This window comes from Staurois parvus, unplaced genomic scaffold (assembly GCF_062004578.1).
Source record: "Staurois parvus isolate SC_StPar_1 unplaced genomic scaffold, SC_StPar_1.0 ptg000057l, whole genome shotgun sequence".
In the NCBI taxonomy this organism is placed as follows: domain Eukaryota; kingdom Metazoa; phylum Chordata; class Amphibia; order Anura; family Ranidae; genus Staurois; species Staurois parvus.
In genome coordinates, this window is record NW_028317853.1 from 898,128 (window position 1) to 912,275 (window position 14,148).

General features: G+C 42.7%; 1 long non-coding RNA gene across 2 annotated transcripts in view; it reads right to left on the reverse strand.

Annotated features, from left to right (window-relative positions):
* Nucleotides 1–4,143: 4,143 nt before the first annotated feature.
* Nucleotides 4,144–14,148, reverse strand: part of LOC149469922 (uncharacterized) — a 69,290-nt gene continuing 59,285 nt past the window's right edge. Inside the window, exons 4-5 of one of the 2 annotated variants that reach the window (XR_016311466.1) lie at nt 8,714–8,809; nt 4,144–5,852 (exon numbers count right to left, since the gene is read on the reverse strand). This is a non-coding gene — a long non-coding RNA (uncharacterized LOC149469922). The remainder of the gene's footprint in view (nt 5,853–8,713; nt 8,810–14,148) is intronic. The other variant, XR_016311467.1, reaches the window with a different exon arrangement.

Below are 14,148 nucleotides of genomic sequence, written 5' to 3' on the forward strand. Positions count from 1 at the left end.
ACAATTCTGTGTCCCTCAGTAACAATTCTGTGTCTGTCCCTGAGTAACAATTCTGTGTCCCTGATTAACAATTCTGTGTCCCTGAGTAATGATTCTGTGTCCCTAAGTAACGATTCTGTGGCCCTAAAGTCTCTCTGGCCCTAACTCTGTCCCTAATACAGACAGGTCTGTCTCTCTTGAATGACCGCAGGCTAATGGAGAATTGTAAGATGGCCGCAATTTATAGCTCCACCATTACACAGTGCTGGCTGGCTGGCTGGCTGCTGATTGGCTAATGCGATCACATGTCATGGATGAATGCATTATGGGTCAGCGCGCCTTGTCTGCGCGCCTTCCCAGAGATCCCCGCTCCGTCGCCACACATGTCGCCGCCATTTTTGGGAAAATTCGATTCGTGCATCCGAAGTTGGCTAATTTTCGGATTCGGCGCGAATCGAATATTTCCCAATATTCTAAACGAATTCCACTTCGCCATGTTCGATTCGCTCATCTCTACTGGACATACACTAGACAAAACATTTTATGAACTTTTTTAATTTTTGCAAATAAGGAACATGGAAGCAAATGATATTGCCATCATGTAATTTATGAATTTCAAATGATAAATCACTCAATGGACATAAATCAATGGTTTTTCTTTGTTCATTTTGTCACATGCGAAACACATTAACTTTTCAATTTATTGTCCGTTTGGAAGGCGTTTTCCAACTTTCTCCTTTGATTTTTCTGGTTCAAAACATCAAAAACTATTTTTTATTTGTTTCCATTAAATGGACAAAAAACGAACAAACTGTCCAAATGATGTATTTTGACCGACTTTTCTTCTAGTGTATGGCCACCATCAGTGGTGTATTTAGGCTTTGTGCTGCCCTAGGCAACATAAAAATTATGTGCCCCCCTAATGAGCGAGCGAGAGAGTTTAATGAGTGTGTGTGTATATATATGATTCTCTCTCTCTTCCCTCTCTCTTCTCTCTCTTCCCCCTCTCTCTTTTCCCTGTCCCCTCTCTCTCTTCTCTTTCCCCTCTCTCTCTTCCCTGTCCCCTCTCTCTCTTCCCTCTCCCGCTTCTCTTTCCCCTCTCTTTCTTCTCTTTCCCCTCTCTCTTCCCTCTCTCCCCCTACCTTTCTTTCTCCCCTCTCTCTCTCTCCCCTCTTCCCTTTCACTCTTCTATCTCTCTCTCTCTCTCTCTCTTCTCTCTCTCTCTCTCTCTCTCTCTCTCTCTTTCCCCCCTCTCTCCCCCCTCTCTCTCTCTCCTCCCCCTTTCCCCTCTCTCTCTTTCCTCTCTCTCTATTCCCCCTCTCTCTCCCCCTCCCTCCTCTCTCTTTCCTCTCTCTCTCCCCTCTCTCTCCCCCCACTCTCTCCCTCTTCTCTCTCTCTCTATTTCCCCCCCTCTCCCCCTCTCTCTTCCCTCTCTTTCCTCTCTCCCCTCACTCTCTCTCTCTCTCTTTCTCTCCCTCTCCTCCTCTCTCTCCCCTCTCTGTCTTCCCTCTCCCCTCTCTCTCTCTTCCCTCTCTCTCCCCTCTTTCTCACTCTTCCCCCTCTCTCCCTTTCTCTCACTCTTCCCTTTCTCCATCTCTCTCTCCCTCTCCCCTCTCTCTCTCCTCTCTATCTTCCCTCTCTCCCCTCACTCTCTCTCTCTTTCATCTCTTTTTCTCCCCCCTCTCTCCTCTCTCTCAATCTCTCTTCCCCCTCTCTCTCTTTCCTCTCTCCCCCATCTTTTTCTTTCCTTTCTCTCTCTCTATTCCCCCTCTCACTCTCCCCCCCTCTCTTTATTCCTTCTCTCTCTCCCCCCTCTCTCCCCTCTCTCCTCTCTTTCTCTTCCCTCTTTCCTCTCTCTCCCCTCTCTCTCTCTCTCTTCCTTTCATATCTTTCTCTCTCTCCCCCCTCTCTCTCTCTCTCTTCCCTATGATAGTCCCATATGATCTATCAGTGATCCTGTCTCATGTGCAGCAAGGACGAGAGAAGGGAGAGCCCAGAGAACACAACACAGCTCACCTCCTCTGGGCTCTTTTCTCTCTGACACTTCTCCCCTCTCTGCTCCAGCCTTTCCCCTTTTCCCAGTTCCGAGTGTAGGCCGGGGAAGGAGCTCAGAAGCCACTCAGGAACACCAGGGCACCCCCTGGATCCAGCCTGATCTGTCCCTCCCTCCAGCAGCAGAAAGCCGGCGGGAGGGAGAGGGGAAGAAACTGGATTTCAGCTTCTGGAAGGAGAGATACACAGTGCAACATTCTACAACTGCCCTCCCCCACCACACTGATCCTCCTGCTATCCGGGTCACCTACAGGAGTACCAGTGGTACACCTGTGATAGCGGCCCTGCATGGCTCAGTCTACCATTGCTCAACAGGTTTCTTCTTACAAGGGGCGGAGGGGTGCCGCCACCCTAGAAATTGCCGCCCTAGGCAAACGCCTTGATTTCCTCATGGTAAATATACCGCTGGCCAGCAACTCGTTCTGTCTTCCTTCTGTGTTTTTTATATGAGTTATTTTAAACTGGACCCAATGTCGGGGTAACTTCAGAATTTCTGGTCCCCCTTTGACATTTAAAAATGGCAGAGCCAAGGGGTTGGGCACTGCTGGGCTGCTGGGTAGAAGCACACAACTAACCATATTCAAATACAGATAATTATTTCAGTTTTTCCTACAAGGTAAAGCCATCCATACATGTATCAAATTCGGCCGGTTTAGCAGGAACCAGACGAACTTCGAGCCACGAATGGGTAGGACGATTGTAAATGAATCCATCAATCGACTTAAGAACAACCAGTCTGTTGTATTTTTTTGCATGCAATTGCTGCCAGTGGCTATAGCCCCTAGCAGCAATCGTTGTATTCTGCCGGCTGGGAAGGCTCCCTATGCCTCCCCCCCCCACCAGCAGAACACAATAGAGCTTCACACAGTGGCACAGAGAATTGAGACCTTTTCTTTCCTTCCATCTGTAGTGGAAGGAAAGAAAATCGAATCATCTATGGTCTGCTTAAAGCATGTTTAAAGTCACTTATTTATTTTGGATAGAGTAGGAAATGGTTAATGTGAAGTTTAACCATTTCAATACCATGCAGATTGTAAGCTCGAAAGAGCAGGGCCCTCGATCCCCTCATGTTTTGCATTGTATTGGTATTGTTCTGTCACATGTTCTGTCCCCCTTTGTAATGTACAGCGCTGAGCGAACTTTTGGCGCTTTATAAATACTGTATAATAATAATAATAATACCATGCAATTTTACACCTTCCTGCCCAGGCCATTTTTCACATTTCAGCGCTCTCACACTTTGAATGACAATTGCGCGGTCATACAACATTGTACCCAAACTAAAATTTTATCATTTTCTTCACACAACTAGAGCTTTCTTTTGGTGGTATTTAATCACCGCTGGGGTTTTTATTTTTTGCTAAATTAACAAAAAAATACCAAAAATTTTGAAAAAAAAACACGTTTTTCTTTGTTTCTGTTATAAAAGTTTACAAATAAATCATTGTTCTTCATAAATTTAGGCCAAAATGTATTCTGCTACATGTCTTTGGTGAAAATAACCCAAATTAGGATGTATTATTTAGTTTGTAGGAAAGTTATAGAGTTCACAAACTATGGTATAGATCTGAATATTGATCAATCCTGAAGTACTGACAGCCAATCTAATATCTTGAGGTCCAAGAATGTCAGAACAGTACAGATATCCCCCAAATGACCCCTTTTTGCAGAGTAGACAGTCCGACGTACTTCATAAGAGGTATGGCGAGTTTTTTGAAGTTGTATTTTTTTTGTCATAATTTTTCGGAAAATTAAAAAATTATTTTCACTATTTTTTTTTTTACATATTGTCACCAGTGCAGTACAGCGTCATCATATAACTGGCATGGTGGTGAACAGGGACACTGACTGGTGACAGTATGAAAAAAAAAAAAAATATATATATATATATATATATATACAGTATATATATATAATTTTTTTTTTTTTTTTTTTTTTAATTTTTTATTACATTTTTTTTAATTTTTTTTTTAAGATTTTTTTTTCATATTTTACTATGACCAAAGTAGTACAATGTTACCATAGTAACATTGTACTACTTTGGGGAAGTGATTGGTATTTTTTTTTTTTTTACACAATTTGCTTATAGCAAAGAATTACTTTGCTATAAGCGAGCATTTACCTGAATGAAATCGATTCATTCAGGTTTTTTTTTTTTTTTGTGCTTAGCTGTGATTTGGTCACAGCTAATCACATGACATGTGCATGTGATTAGCTGTGACCATTCACAGCTAGACACTAGTATACAATGGATGGCATGAATGAAGCCATCCATTGTATACAACTGTCATGTGACCTGCTGTGATTGGTCACAGCAGGTCACATGGTACCAGCAACGGGGGCCGGTACTCAGATCTGTCATCGGCCGTGTCCGAGGTACACGGCCGGTGACAGATCACGCCGCTGCGCGGCTCTGCATTAGCGCAAACTGCGCATGTGCGGGAGCACGCCAAATGGCGTGCACCCGGAATGCCGAAGCACTTTTGAAGCCGCCAAACGGCCATTGGCCGGGCGGCTAATGGTTAAACCCTTCCCACCCAGCCACGGTGTCCCTTTAATAGGGTCCGTACACTTGGGAGGATGGGAAGGATCGCCAATCATGTGAATACTGTGATTGGCTGTCACAGTGATCACATGATTGGAAACTGGACCCACCGTTATTGACAACTCGGTCTCTGTGTCGGGAGTGTGCAGGGAGTGCACTCTTAGCATAGAAACTCCAGCCGCACAGTGATACATACTGTATGTTAAGCATGTGGACATTAAAGCCAGCCCTTTTTTTCCACCGCACATATGTGTTAAGTGGGCAGCAACAGGCTCATCTGCTCATATTTTGTCTTTCCTGGTTCCTACTTTGGTAGGGAGTTATGCAAATTTCTATATGGCTTGATGGCTGAATGTCAGTCTGGAGGAGAGAACATTCCTAGACAGACTTTATTTGAATGGTAATGACCACATGTGTTGCGTGTTAGAGATTCTGTACTGTATATAGTCCTACATAACAGGCAGTGCACAGTCCACATGTGCATTTGTGCTTCACTGCAACATGGAAACAGGAAACTTTATCCACAGAAAAGACACAGAGTATGCCATAGATGCAGCTACAGACTTATAAACACTGCCATCTACTGGTTGAAGAATATATATCTACTGAAAACCAATGTAGTTGTTGCACAAAATACATGAACACTGTATTCCAACACCCCTACTCAACAACGACTCTTTATATTAGTCCCATTCTGGGTCTTAGTTCTAGTAATCTGTTTCTTGTAAGTGGTTTTGTCAAATCATGTTGTTAGTTTCACAATTACATTTTGCTCAACCAGATCATGAATATAATGTCTGACATCAATATGCTTTGTTCTTGCATTGATCTTCTCATTGGTGGCAAATTTGATACATCTTCGATTGTCCTTATATAAGATTGTAGACTGCGCCATTGGTTCTCCAAAATCTTCAAGCAATCGACGTAACCACTCAGCTTCTTGACTGGCATAGGCTGCAACAATGTATTCTGCCTCTGTAGAAGATAAAGCTACTGAGATCTGTTTCTTGCTGGACCAAGATATAGAACTGTTTCCTAATTTAAACGAGTAACCACTTGTGGTTTTGCAAGTGCTTAGGTCACCTGACCATTCAGAGTCCACATATCCAACGATGTTCAAATCACCAACTACAGATAGCTTCATACTCATGTCTTTCATATGTTTGAGATATCTCATGACTATTAATTGATGTCCAGTCTCTTTGACGTGGTTCATTCACACTTCAACAAAGAAGCAACATGGCAGCTGCGATGTCTCTTATTCATCCAGGAAGCCCTACAGAAAAAAAATGAAGAACAAGGATTTCAAATCTCTGGACCACTACATTGGCACAGACAACTAATCACTCATTGAGGTAAGTACAGAGGTGACCAGGGGGTGGGGAGGGTGTTCACTTTTTCTGAAAAAGTTGAACTTACACTTTGAAGCTGAAGTTTAGTGAATTTTTTTATTTAGAAAACAGCAGCAGGGACATTACTTACCATGAATGAAGAGTGCCCAGTGTGCTGGGGGCTGCTGTGTTCAGTTAAAATCTGAAGTTCTTTCTGCCCCCAGATACCCCACAGCAATGGAAGATCATCACTGTTGTGGTATCCGGATTAGAGAACTTCAGATTTTAATATCAGGGCCTGCAGCTGTGAAAAGCACTCATCAAGTGCTGACTATGCCTCCCCATTCCACCCTCCTCTTTCATTCACAGAAGTGGTACTATCAGTTACCACAATGAAAAGCTTTCCATGATTATTGGAGATGAACTTTTAATTTGTCTGCCCGTCCTCCATTCATGGAGAGCACTTTTCATTTTGAACACAGTCAGTCACTCTTGATTCCTGTCATCAGTTCAAATGGCACATACATAAACAATTAAACCCATGGCACCAAATCTGTGGTCCAGGGCCCACACGCAGCCCTTTGGCACTTTTTGTCCTCAGAGTCTCTGCAGACACTAATCTGTGTATGTTACCAGTCAATGACTGTCTCCTGAAGCATGTCCCCAGTCTCCAATAACTCCAATAGCATGTTCACAGTTTCCTGCAGCATGTTTACAGTCTCTGACCATCAGTTGAATCATATCTGCAGTCTCTGACCATCTCTTGTATCACGTCTGCAGTCTCTGACCATATCTTGTACTATTTCCATAGTCTCTGACCATCTCTTGAATCATGTCTGTGGCCTCTGGCCATCTCCTGTATCATGTCTGCAGTCTCTGTTCATCTTTTGTATCATGTCTGCAGTCTCTGGCCATCTCCTGTATCCTGTCTGCAGTCTCTGGCCATCTCCTGTATCATGTCTGCAGTCTCTGGCCATCTCCTGTATCATGTCTTCAGTCTCTGGCCATCTCCTGTATCATGTCTGCAGTCTCTGGCCATCTCCTGTATCATGTCTTCAGTCTCTGGCCATCTCCTGTATCATGTCTTCAGTCTCTGGCCATCTCCTGTATCATGTCTGCAGTCTCTGACCATCTATTGTATCACATCTGCGGTGTTTGACCATCTCTTGTATCACATCTGCAGTCTCTGAACATATCTTGTACTATGTCCATAGTCCACGACCATCTCTTGTACTATGTCCATAGTCCACGACCATCTCTTGTATCATGTCTTCAGTGTCAGATCATCTAATGTATCAAGCCTACAGTGTATTACCATCTCTTGTATTATGTCTGCAGTCTTTGACCATCTTTTCTAACATGCCTACAGTTTCTGAATATTTCCTGTACAATGTCTGCTGTTTCTGACCATCTCTTGTATCATGTCTGCTGTTTCTGACCATCTCTTGTATCATGCCTATAGATTTTGACTATATCCTCTGGCATGTTCACTGTCTCTGACACTGAATAATCACTGAATTTTATGTGCAGCCCTTTGGTGATGCTGAGGGCTTTGCTTGAGTCCCCAACAGGGGCGGACTGACCATTTGGAAACTCGGGCATTGCCCGAGGGCCCCGGGTCAGTAGGGGGCCCCATGAGATGCCCCTGGTACCTTTTTCATAGGCTTTTTTGAGTTTGGGCAAGGACACAGGTGCCCCATGATCCCCTATTGCCTGGGGGCCCCATGAGTTGTCAGTCTGCCCCTGGTCCCCAATATCAAGAACATTGACCACCACTGAATTAAACTCTTTAAAAGCTATTCAGTACTGAATGTCTTTATAATTAGTCTATTAACCACTTGCCCTCCAGCAGTTGGAGCCCCTTTCCTGACCAGGCCATTTTTTGTGCTGCGCTACTTTATCTGACAATTGGGCGGTCATGCAACGCTGTACATAAATTAAATTTATGTAATTTTTTTCCCACAAATAGAGCTGAAAACATCATGTTTAACCTCCTTAGCGGTTTTCCCGAGTGTAGCTCGGGGTACAATTTCAATACCAAGAGCGGTAACCCCGAGCTACACTCGTGCTTACCATGCGGTGCTGCTCAGGGGGTCCCTGTGGCACTTACCTTGTCCTTCGCTCCCGCGATGTGTCCCCTGCAGCGTCCCCGGCCATCTCCTCTGGCCAATGCCGGCATCCGGCTTCCGTGTTCCGGTCCCTGTGACGTTGGGACGTACGGGCGCCGGAACCGGCGGGAAATTTGAAATTTTTAAAAAATGTCATTTTTGCTGTCATTGCTGTTTCAATGCATTTCACATATATTTTGTCCCTACTGCTTTGTCCTGTGCCCTGCCTGCATTTTGAATGTTCTGTCTGCCTGGAAACTTAGAAAAGTCCATGGCGTCCAAAAAGCGTCCCTTTACGTCAAAAGAGGTTTTAGAACAGCGATAGTAAATCAGAACCACTTGCAGAATTGAGTGATAATGATTCGTGGGGAAATTTGTCATCAGACACTGAAAACGATTTTGCGACTTTGCTCAGTGATGTGCGAGTTTGCCTCTGTATTTCAAATTTCAGTGTTTTTGGTTTGATTATATTATTGAATTAAATTTATTATTATGTTATTATTTTTTATGATTATTTATTAAATTATAATTTCTGATTTCGTGTTTCAAGTTTTATCATATCCGGAATGTTTACTAGACTTGTTCGTACAGATTTCAGTGAGTTATTCCTAAAAATTACAGCCCACAATAAAAAACTACATATTTCCATGCAAAAAAATGGTACCGCTTTCAGCACAAAAAATTGGAAAGAATCATACCGCCGAGGAGGTTAAGCTGTGCCAAGTCAACTTTTTTCCAACACAGATGACGGATGTACAGCGAAATTAGGCTGATAATATTTAAAGGAGCTTCCCCTACAATTGTAAAGGATATAAAAGAGGAGTAATTAGTCATATAATGCAAACATAGCAATTAAATCACCAGCTGTAATTAGAGCGACTTAATTGTATGGTATATAATAGTACCACACCTTGGACCATATACCGCATCACTTGTTCCAGAAGAGATAATAGACCCTCTGGACATTATTAGTCAGATTCTACAGACTCCCCATCTGTTGCACTGATTGCCGTTGTTAACCAATACATGAGGGTTGTTTAATCTAATGTCTGGGTGAAGTAAAAATGAAAAACAACATAAACAATAGATCTCCGAAATGTATACACATTGCCCTGCCTTACCAATGTGGCAAAAACAGGAAAAATACCTTCTGATCTATCAGAAATCCAGCGTGCTTCCACCATCCCTTGTGATCTGACATTATTATTATTATACAGTATTTATATGGTGCTAATAGGTTTGCTCAGCGCTGTACATTATAGACATGGCTGACTTCAGCCTTGCTAGGTTAGCATTTAAGGGCCCTTTCACATTGGGGCGCTTAAAAATGCACTTTGATGCGTTTTTGGTGCATTTTCTAGATTCCTGACTACCAGCATACACCTGTGAAACTTGGACATGTAACTCCAAAAGCACACCAAAAAAGCTTAGTTTTTGATGCATATTGTTGTTTTTTTTTAAGTGGTTGTGGTTGTGTTCTCTTGCATGTTTGCTGTCTCTGACACTGAATAATCTCTGAATTTTTCTGTGCGACCCTTTGGGGATGTTGAGGACTGCACTTAACCCCCACCCCCAGGACCAGTGTCATAAGCAATTTAGACCCTATGAGGCACTGAAGCCCCGCCCAACCACCATAGTGCACATAGCCACTAAGGAAAATATTAAAGTGTTTGCAACCCCAGATCAGACAGGAAAGATCCAGCCTTCCCTGCTAAAATCACATTTCAAGAACTAACACTACTTGATTCATATTTGATATTGTACATCATATTACAATCACCTTTAAGCTCACCATACATATTACATTCTAATTGTGCAAACTCCTAGATCAGGGGTTCTTAACTGGGGTCCCTGGACCCCCTAAGTGGTCCAAGGATCAGATTCAAGGGGTCCATGAAGGTCAAATAAAAAAAATAACATTTACATTCACTATAAAGCCCTCCCCCTTTCCCGATCAACGGTACCCTTCAGAAGAAAGTAAAGGAAATTCACCCTGCTACTGCTGATATCATTGACCACTAAGTGTCTCTTGACTTGCTTTTGGCCCATGCTTACCATTTAAATTTGTATCATCGTTCTCTGCTCAGCCGTCATCTTGTGCCAATCCATAATAGTGAGTGCTAATTCTCATTTTCTAGTAGTATTATAAGTAGTAGCAGCGATAGTTGTAGTAGATTTTAGCAGAATTAAAATTGTTTTAGTTAATTTGCACAAGAGGATTGCATTTCATTTTTGTAATGAGTGGCCGTTACTTTCTGCATGAAAAGGAGTGAGGTTTTTGTTAAGATTGTTTACTTTATGCAAACTTTGTGTATGAGGCCATCAAATTTCAATAAAGTACATACTGTATATTAACCTCTTTACCGCCTCCCTATACCAGAAATACTGCTACAGGGTGGCAGGGGTGCACAATATCATGTATATATAAGTTAATTTTCATCTACCGCCCTACCCGCGCCGCCATTTGCAGCCTCAGTTGTCAATCACCGGGTCCTGGTGATCACCAAGTAATACCAGGGGGGGGAGAACTGTATGTAACAATACAGTTCTCTCCCCTGTCAGCTCCAGCACACTGCTTTGTATGGCTCTGCATAGCAAAGCCATACAAAGCAGTGTGCTTACAGTGGAAAGCACAGACACAGCCCCATAGTGAAACACACACAGTTAACCCTTTGATTGCCCCACATGTTAACCCCTTCCTGCCCAGTGCCATTAGTACAGTGTCAGCGCTTTTTGTTAGCACTGATCACTGTATTGGTGTCACTGGGGATGTCAGTGACACCAAGTCAGTTCCCCTCAGTGTTAGAATGCCCGCCAAAGTCCCACAGTCTCGCTATAAGTTGCTGATCACCACCATTACTAGTAAAAAAAATATTTAAATCCCAGCGTATATACCGCCATTTGTAAACACTATAACTTTCACGTAAACCATTTAATTTACACGTATTGGGATTTTTTATTTCAGCAAAAACGTCGCAGAATACATTTTGGCCTAAATTTATGACGACATTTGATTTTTTTATTTTATTTTTTTTTTACTGGACATTTTTAATAGCAAAAAATCAAAAATATTGTTTTTTTTTCCTCAAAATTATCAGTCTTTTTGTATATATAACGCAAAAAGTAAAAAATGCACAGGTGATCAAATACCACCAAAAGAAAGCTCTATTTGTGGGAAAAAAAGGATGTAAATTTCATTTGGGTGCAGCGTTGCATGACCGTGCAATTTTCAGTTAATGTAATGCAGTGCCGTAACGCAAAAAATGGCCTGGTCAGGAAGGGGGGTAAATTCTCTGGAGGGCAAGTGGTTAATTGCATACAAAGTTGTGTTTATGTGAATTTCTGGGGAGGGGTCCAGAGTTTTCATCAGATTTTTAAAGAGGTTTTTGACTCAAAAAAGGTCCTAGATCTACCGACAACTATGTAGTGCAAGGGCCTGCGTGAATGAATACAAATTGATTTGAATGCTTGGGTAGGTCCTCATACTACATAGTTTTGGTAACTCTAAAGGAAATTGTACAAAGATTGTATGGTCAGATTGTAATGTGTATGGTGACCCTAAGATCTACCAACAATTATGAAGTGCAAAGGTCTGCCTGATTGGATGCAAATTGAATGGATAGGTTAGATAGGTCCTCATAGTACATATTTTTGGCAAATCTAAAGTTGATTGCACAAGATTGTATGGTCAGATTAATGTATATGGGGACCATTGAGCTGGCTATACACTAGTAGAATTTTGTTTGAAACCTTTCGTATAAATGTTCCTTGGTCAGTCTAAAGCTGGCTATACAGTTGTAGATTTTCAATCACCAATATAGGGGTTGATTTACTAAAGGAAAATCGACTGTGCACTTTGCAAAGTGCTGTTGCTCCAGAGCTTAGTAAATGAGCAAGAGCTCTGCTGACTTCCATCATCCAATCACATGCAAGCAAAAATGCTGTTTTTTTTATTTTCCCTGCACGTGATTGGGTATTCTTTGCAAAGTGAAGCTGTACCTCATGTAAAGGTAATATACTGGTGCTGGAGAGATGGGGTTAAATATTACAGTCCCATAGGTAGTAGGGGCGGACTGACAACTCATAGGGCCCCCAGGCAATAGGGGATCATGGGGCCCCTTTGTCCTTGCCCAAACTCAAAAAAGCCTATGAAAAAGGTACCAGGGGTATCTCATGGGGCCCCCTACTGACCCGGGCCCTTGGGCAGTGCCCGAGTTTCCAAATGGTCAGTCCGCCCCTGGTAGGGAGGTATTCAGCTATTTGGATAGCACAGTCATGAGGCAGCACTCTATAGAGGTAAGCTGGACTCTGTTGTGGAAGATAAAAGGAGAGAAAGGCGCCAGACTAGGTGCAGTATTTGACAATCATTTATTGCACACAACGGTATGTAACTCACAAGAGGTAAGTAGTTAGCAGGCATGGGTACATAAGGACATCATCCAGATGAGGTTCCAGAGGCAGAGAAGAGGAACCTCATCTGGATGACGTCCCTATGTACCCATGCCTGCTAACTACTTACCTCTTGTGAGTTACACACCGTTGTGTGCAATAAATGATTGTCAAATACTGCACTTAGTCTGGCGCCCCTCTCTCTCCTTTTATGTACCTCATTTACTAAGCTCTGGAGCAACTACACTCTGCAAATGCAAAGTCTATTTGCCTTTAGTAAATCAACCCCATAGTGTGAGGGCTTAACGAAACAATCAAAGGATTGGTAAATCTAAAGGAGATTGTATGTTGTAAATCACAATGTAACATGTGATCAGCGTTATCAGCGTTAGGCTGGCTTCCCACGTGTTACCGCATTGCAAGGTACCCCAAAGTATGGTGGTTTTGCATGCACTATAACACACTACAAAGGGTCAGATCTGGTTTCCAGTGCTCTAATTCAAAATAATGGGCTGCCTTGATGCAATGTGTGTTAACATATACCAGAGCACACTGCAAGGCCCCTTTCAGACAGGCGGAATCCAATTTGCACAGCAAGGGGTCTGTCTGCTGATCAGAGCAGAGCGGGTGGATGACAGGTCTGTGTCTTCTCAGTTTATGCAGAGCAGACAGGAACACAGACTGCTTTATAGGCAGCTGGGAGTAAACGGACAGGTTGCCCGTTTACACCCAAGTGACCACTGATTTGCCTAGACAGAGGGGGATGGATCCCCTTTCATTTTTTTTTTTCTTAGTGGCCCAGACCATATTGGAGGTAGGCAGGTGTACACAGACACAAGTCCATCCACACCCACCTGTCCATAGGGATACATGGAATATAAAATTATGGGATGGAATTCATTTATAGCGTCAAAATTCTATGTATAACTTTCATTTAATTTAAACAGATGAGTTTCTGACCTGAAGAATATGTAAGCAGTTGTTACATTGTTATTATTTTCATGTGTTTTATTTTTGATGGTTACAGTTTTGTTACTTTGTATTCTGTTTGTTTTTACAAATAAAAAATATCCATAGGGATACATGGACTATCTGATCAGGTCTGCCTGAAAAACTGACAGGTGGACCTGATTGGATTACCTGTATAAAAGGTGTCCAAAGGTGTGAAAGGGCCAGAGGGTTTTTCGTGTTTTTTGTGCAGTTAATTGCTTCATGGGGTCAGGATTTTTTTGTTTGTTAACGGTATAATGTATTCTTATAAACAGACCTAGAAACCTTGGTGCAAACATGGGAAACGTGCACATCAAAGCTGGCAGCAGGGGCGGACTGACCATTTGGAAACTCGGGCACTGCACGAGGGCCCGGGGTCAGTAGGGGGCCCCATGAGATGCCCCTGGTACCTTTTTCATAGGCTTTTTTGAGTTTGGGCAAGGACACAGGGGCCTCATGATCCCCTATTGCCCGGGGGCCCCATGAGTTGTCAGTCCGCCCCTGGCTGGCAGACAAAAACTAGTGCAAATCTTGATCTGACATGCCCTCTCCACACTTCCAGTGTGCTTTAGAACCTGTTGACCCTCAAGGGCTAGACAGGACCAATATGTTTGCCAGACATCTAGCTGCTGTATAAAGATATCAATCACTGTGCTGAAAAGGATTGATATCCATTTTGGGAGCAAATGGGGGGTGCCATTTATATTAGTAATAATTATTATTATTATTATTATTATTAGTTTAATCTCAAACA